A 7,811-nucleotide genomic window follows, 5' to 3' on the forward strand; every position below is an offset into this window, starting at 1 on the left:
ACATAGCAAAAGAGAATTTGCACGTAAAATTAAATCAATGATCTTAAAATAGGGAGATTATCCAGATAGGCACAATGCAATGCAAGGATTCTTAGAAGATGAAAGAAGAAAGCAGCAAAGTAAGAGTCAGAGAAAGAGATGTGATGTTGCAAACAGAAGTCAGAGTGATTGCTCACTTTAAAGATGAAGAGACCATGAGACAAGGAATGTAGGTAGTCTCTAGAAGTGAAAAAAGATAAGAAAATTGGTTTTCCCTTAAAGCCTCGGGAAGGAACACAGCCGTAAATCATCATGCATGATTTTTAGCCCAAGGAGATCCATTTGCGCTTCTGACCTCTAGACTGTAAGAAAATAAATGTGTGCTATGTTAAGGCCCTAGAATTTTGGTAATTTGGTACAGAAATAGGAATACTGTGATTTCTAAGATAGAAGGGGTCTGGTGTAATTCACTTGCCAACATGTAGCTGGCTGATTTCCTTAAATGAGTTACCCTAGTTGAGACCCTGCTCTGGTCTCTGTTCTCATCAGAACAGACATTCATCAGCAACAATAGTTAGAACAGTCTTGATGAGACGGAGCCGAGGTTGTTGAGTCAATGCGTAGCTTCTGTCTCTCCCACCATGGTTCTAACATTCATGAACCCGTTTTGCTAGCAATGAGATGTCTGAGGACAGAAGCTGGCTGACATAAACTGGTGGAGTCATCCTCTCCACTTGGTTGTTTAGTGCCTCTTCTACAATGATAATAACAGGTAATATAATGATGTTCACACTTTGTGTCCATTCCCATAAATCCATGCACATGTCTCATCCCCAAACCTCCTTCTCCCTGAACTTCTAATCTCACTCATTATAGATCCTTGATCAACCAGCTAAGCCATTCATTACTGCCTATGAGTCTATGAATACTTTTACATAGAGCCACTTCTCCCTCCACATAAAATGGATGGCCAGAGGGCACTTCACAACACTCTACCAATTGGTAGGATTTCCCTTTACCACTCTTTTCCAGGACCATCCCTGACTGGAACTTTGTTGCAAGAACAGCTAATTTCCATCTTGCACTCATTTTCAAGGTGGCCCATTCACAAACTCAATCTGGGTTTTTTTGCTCCTTTATAAGCTGATCATAGTTCATGAAGCCATAGATGTGAGCTGAGGGAGTGGTGTCATGCAACAACTGGTGACATAAATTAAATATCTGGGCAACCTCTTCGTGTAGATTACTGCAATTTCTGGCCTGCTCAATTCCAATCCGAGATATACCATATCCATCTTATGATAAATTGCTGATCAGCCTGCCTTACCTGACAATTTGGTGGGTCTCAAAGTAACCAGCACATGAAAGTTACTTGATTTTTCCATAGTCAAGCACTCAGCTTCTACCATGGCCCTGTAGCATGTCATGAGCTGTTTTTCAAATAATATACAAGTTCTCTGCTGCAGATGGCACGGCCTAGTTCTATAACTGTAGTGATTCTCCCATTGGTCCTCCGGGGGCTCCATTTGGTATCTTTCTCTGCCATAGATACCTCTTTTACCCTGTTACTGCCAGGTCATCTACCTCAAGCGGCATGGCTGCTTATACCTGTCACAGTGGCCTTTCTTGTTCTGACCTCCCTTGAAATTAGCATAATTACATATTACCCAATAATGTGTCAGAGCAGTACTTACAAGTTTGAAATATGCTATCTACCAATGGATGTCTATATTAATGGGCAAAAGTTTGAGGAGAAACAGGACATTAGCATAACTTCAAAGTATCTCCCCCAGGATATTTATCGATTACAAAGAGAAATATAACAGCCTTATAGTGCAGAAACTCAGCAGACACCCCTTTTACCAAGTGATCAAGATTAATACACCTGCAATAAGACAGATCAAAGTCTTGTATCCCCTGACATCATGCACTCAGAAGGACACATCACTTCTGTGGTATTCTTGCCCCAAAAATGCATAATCTCAATCTGATCATGAGAAAACATCAGACAAATCCAAATATTTTGCAAAGTGACTAGTGCTCATCAAAAGTGTCAAGGTCATGAAAGATAAGGAAAGATTTAGGAATGATCACAGATTGGAAGAGACAAAGAGATGTGATAATTAAATGCAGTATGAGATCTTGAGTTAGCTTCTGGAAGAGGAGAGGAAACATCATGGGAAAAACTGGTGAAATTCAAGTAAAGTTTATAGTTGAATAGATAATATGCTACTGATTTTGATTTTCTGGTTTTGATAATTGTACTGCATTTATGTAAGTTAACAGAGGAATAAGACTAAAGGGTATATGTGAACCCTCTGTAGCATTGTAACTTTTATATATATCCAAAAGTATTTTAAAATAAAAAGTAAAAATAAATTAAACATAAAAATTTTAACTGGATTAAATACTTCATTTTTTATCCACATTGGATAAAAGAACTAAACTCAACTATATGCTGCTTACCAGAAACATATTTCAAACATAACATACAGATAGGTTGAAATTAAAATGATGCAACAATAAGTGCAAGAAAGCTGGTGTATCTAAATTAATATCAGACAAAAAAATAGACTTCATGACAAGAAATATTACCTGAGATAAAAAACAATATTTCATAGTGATAGAAGGGTAAAATTAGTAAAGAAGTCACAAAAACTCTAAATGTGTGTGCACCTAATCAAAGAGCTTCAAAATATATGGAACAAAAATTGACAGAAGTAATAGGAGAATAGAAAAATCCACAGTCATAGTTGGAGATTTTAATAATCCTTTATAAGAAATTTTTAGAAAAAGTAGACCAAAATATCAGTAAGAGTATAAATCTATTAAACAATCGACCTAATTGATATTTTAGAATACAACACTCAACAACTGAAGAATAATTACTCACAGGTAGTGAATTAGGAAGAGAATCCTAAAATGGGGAAAGCCTTAAGAGAGTGACCATGTAGATCTTTTACATCAGATAAACAGTTTGTATTTAATCCACAGGGCAATGAGAAGATATTGAAGAATTTTAGCAGGGATGCGAGTAATATACAGCTGACAATGAATTTTACATTGTCTATTTCCTAACATCCACCCCAAATATCATCAGGAATGCTAAGCAAAACATTGAAATGGGTTTGGTCCATGAAGAAGAAGCTTCTAAAAACAAAACAAAAAATAAACACCAAATCAAACATGTAAAAATGAAATTTACAGAATGAAGGAAGGAGATTTTTGATAAAGCTTAGGTAGGTGTTAGGCCCATCGATGAATGAGCAATAAGGGAGTGATGTCAGCACCATGGCAGAGTGAGGTCCCTCAGAAAACGTTCCCCTCCAATATACAATATAAAAAACATCCATAATCCAACAGAGGACATCCAAACACAACACAAAAATGTTGGAGAGTCTCACACAGCCATGCAACAGAGGGCAGAGAGCCTGGAGCACCCCTCAGAGGAGGTGGAAGGGGGTAAGAGAAATCTTCACTCCCTGTCCTTAAAGACTGCAATCTGGGACTGCGGGAAGCCTCTGAGGGGAAGGGACGTTTGTTTGGAGGAACATCAAGGACTCCCAAGGGCCCTTGAAGACTAGAGGGAAGCCATCTACTGGGGTGAATGCTTTCGTGGGGGAGGTGATCTTATCAAGCCAACACCCCAGGAGAGTGGATAGTGAGGGAAGAGGGAGAAAACACCAAGCGCATGCAGGAGAAAGCACCCCTCTCCCCACCCCCACCACAGTGGCTCCAGCCCCTGGGATTTTGGTTAAAGGCTGAGTGCTCAGAATATGTGGCTCTTGACCCCCACCCAGTGGCACTAGGTGGTAACTGCAACAAAATAACACCAGGATGCTAAAGAACAGAGCCACTACCACTAGCAATATCAAACATTATATTAGATTTCCAGACCAGAGACAAAATGACAAATAGCTGGAAATCAGTCCTGACGACACAGAAATATGTAATCTAAATGACAAAGAATTCAAAACAGCTATCATCAAAAAACTCAACAAGGTAGACGAGAATGTAGAGAAATAAGCCAATGAGTTCAGGAGCTACTTCACAAAAGAGATTGAAACTGTAAAGAAGAATCAATCAGAAATATTAGAGATGAAAGACACAATGGAAGAAATAAAACAAAATATGGATTCCCTGAATGCTTGAGCAGACATCATAGAGGAGGGTATGAGCATAATGGAAGATAGACATGGTGAAATGCTCCAGATAGAGGAGGAGAGAGAACTAAGACTAAAAAGAAATGAAGAAAGTCTCTGTGAAATATCCGACTCAATGAGAAAATGCACATAAGAATTAGAGGTATTCCAGTAGGAAAGGAGAATGAAGTAGAAAGCTTGTTCAAAGAAATAATAGCTGAGAACTTCCCAAACCTAGGGAAGGATATCTATGTGGAAGAGGCTGTAAGATTTCCCAAATATGTCAATGTAAAAAGACCTACTGCAAGGCATAGAGTAGTGAAACTGGAAAAATTGAATGACAAAGAAAGAATACTACAAGCAGCAAGCCAGAAGATGATAACCTACAAAGGAACCCCCATCAGGGTTTCAGCAGATTTCTCTGCAGAAACCTCACAGGCTAAGAGAGACTGGAATGACACAATCAAATCATTGAAGAACAAAAACTTTCAGCCGAGAATACTCTATCCAGCAAAAATATCCTTCAGATATCATGAGAAATAAAAACTTTCCCAGACAACATAAGCTAAGGGACTTCATAGCCACGAGACCGCCCCCCCCCCCAATAAAAAAATCCTCAAGAAGGCCATCATACTGGAAAAAAAAAAAAGAGAGAAAGGGGTTACAAAGCATGGAGTAAAGAGATAAATAGGCAGACAGAATCAGAGCAGGATAGCAAATACTCAAGTATAGCATTAAAGACAAAGGGAAGGAAAACACCAAAAACAAGGATAATCTCATCATTTTAACCACAAATTCATAAGACAAGATGGGATAAGATGTGAGAAAAACAACTTAGGAGGGGAAGAGGAAAGGGATTGAATTGGTTTAGTCTAAGGAAATTAGAAGCAATCAGAAAGGGGACTATCTTATACACGAGATCTTGAATGCAAACCTCAGGGTAACCACTAAACAAAAAAGCAGAACAAAGACACAAATAATAAATAAGGAGAAAACGAAGAAACACAGTATAAAAAACTACATAACTCTATTCGTAGACTAAAATACGCAAGACCAGAAACAAAGGAAATGCAGGGGAACTGGAAAGCGAGTGCTAAAATGGCAACATTAAGCCCTCATATATCGATAATCACCCTAAACATAAATGGATTGACTTTTCCAATAAAAAGACACAGAGTGGTGAGGTGGATTAAAGAACAGGACCAAACAATATGCTATCTCCAGGAAATACATCTCAGCTCTAATGACAAACACAGGCTCAGAGTGAAGGGATGGAATATGATACTCCAAGCTAATGGCAAACAAAAGCAAGCTGTTGTTGCAATACTTATATTAGACAAAGTAGACTTCAAGATAAGACAGGTAAAGAGAGACAAAGAGGGGCAGTATATAATAATCAAAGGGACATTCCATCAAGAATAAATAATACTTATAAATATATATGCACCCAACACAGGAGCACCAAAGTACTTAAAGTGACTATTAACAAACCTAAAAGAAGACATTAATAATAACGCAATAATAGTAAAGGACCTCAACACTCCACTCACATCAAAGGATAGATCATCCAGACAGAAAATCAATGAGGAAACAGTGGAAGTAAATGAAAAGCTAGACCAGATGGGCTTAATAGACATATATAGAACACTCCATCTAGAAATAGCAGAATACACATTCTTCTTAAGTGTGCACAAATCATTCTTAAGAATAGACCATATGTTAGAAGACAAGGCAAGCCTCAATAGATTTAAGAAGATTGAAATTATAACAAGCATTTTTTCCAATCGCATACCAACTCATATGGGGTGCAGCAAAAGCCGTGTTAAGAGGGAAATTCATTTCAATACAGGCTCTCGTTAACAAACAAGAAAACCAAATAAGCAATCTAAAAACTGCACCTAATTAAATTAGAAAAATAACAAACAAAACCCAAGGTCAGCAGAAGGAGAGAAATAATAAAAATCAGCGCAGAAATAAATGCTATTGAAACAAAAAAGTCAGGAGAAAGGATCAATGAAACAAAGAGATGGTTCTTTGAGAAGATAAATAAAATCGACAAACCTCTAGCCAGACTTACAAAGAAAAAAAGAAAGAAAGCTAGATAAATAAAATTAGAAATGAAAGAGGAGAAATAACAACAGATACCACAGAAATACAACGGATTATGAATGAACAATAAGGAAAAAGGTTCTATCTTAGTGCCACCCCCAAAACGCACACACACACAGAGCTGAGTTAGCATGAAGAACTCGTCCTGGCACAGAATCTTCCAAGATATTCTTGTAGGATGAAGGAAGTTTCCTAATTCTATTGTTCTTCCTTGACCACAAACTCCACAATTCAGTCTTCTGATTTTGCAAAATTTTAGCCTTGCTGTGGAAAGAAATGTAGAGAGAGAATATTTTAGGCATTACATGTGCTTTGGGACTTATCTTTTTAAGTACGAAATATTTCTAGGCCACCAGTCAGATGGATAACCTTGCAGGCTACTATGTAACCTAGAGGCATGCATTTTGACCAAGTACACTTAGAAAATAAGGGCTGAACACAGAGATTCAACAATAAGTTAAAGTGAGTTTTCTATTGCTTTTGGTCTCATAAATTTAAGGGCACATTTAGATCACACAAAACATTACTTCTTTGCTGTAATTTTTCTTGCCTCTATTTGAGTCTCACAGTTTCATGGGGCTACCCAGAAGGATCCATTTCCTGGTTTACTTACCCCAAGTCTGAAATAATCTTTTAACCTCTAGATTCCCAGTCCAAAGAAACTGACAAAGCAAAATCTAACCTTACTTGAAATGTAAATGTTGACCTAGTTTTCTCTTTCATGTTGCTCCCTTAGTGCTGATTTGTGTGAAATAGGAACAGATGGCAATGTGTCACTTGTGGGGGAAAAAAATCTTTACTTCTAAAATGCTTGCCTTCGCTCAATAACATATTGCCGTCAATAAATGTTTCGTTTGCTTCATTTAATTACTCTGGCCCAGAATCCTTTGGCCAAGCAAGTCTAATAAAAACTCAGATAGATGATATTGTTATGGATGGCAAGTGGAAAAATAATGATAATATAAACCATTTTGATAAAGAAATATTCAAGACGAAAAGCTTTGCGTCTCAGACTGAAGGGCCATGGAAGAGATGGTCCCAGGGGCAAGTTTCAAAATAAGCTGTGGAATTAATAACATACAATTCTGTATGTTCAGCAGCCAACACAAAGCAGGCTGGAAGCCAACTGAGGAAAGAAATACACAAGAGAGCTTCTGTAGGCCGAAGGTGTGCCAGTGTAACTCCCCAACACAGACCCCAGAGTGGGTTATTATGCGTATAAGAGAGTTTACTGAAAAACAATCTTAACATTTCAAATTATCAAATAGAAGTGAAAAAATTATGTTGAACTGAAAAGTAAAGAGTGCTTTTGGAATAAGAAAGACGTTCCCATAGGGACAGAATAAAGGGGATAGTCAGCTGCTTCTATTAAAAATCTGCCTTGTGTGTACACTTTCTCATCCAGAGGAAGGGCATGGAGAAATGGCTTATAACCTCCAGTTCCCCAGTGGTCCCACCAGGGTAGGAAATTGATTCTCTTCCTTTTATCTTTTCTTCCTTCCTTCCTCCCTCCCTATCTCCCTTCCCGCCTCCCTCCCTCTTTCCCACCTTCCTTCCTCTGCACTTTTGAGGCTTATACAA

This window comes from Equus caballus, chromosome 28 (assembly GCF_041296265.1).
Source record: "Equus caballus isolate H_3958 breed thoroughbred chromosome 28, TB-T2T, whole genome shotgun sequence".
Classification (NCBI taxonomy): domain Eukaryota; kingdom Metazoa; phylum Chordata; class Mammalia; order Perissodactyla; family Equidae; genus Equus; species Equus caballus.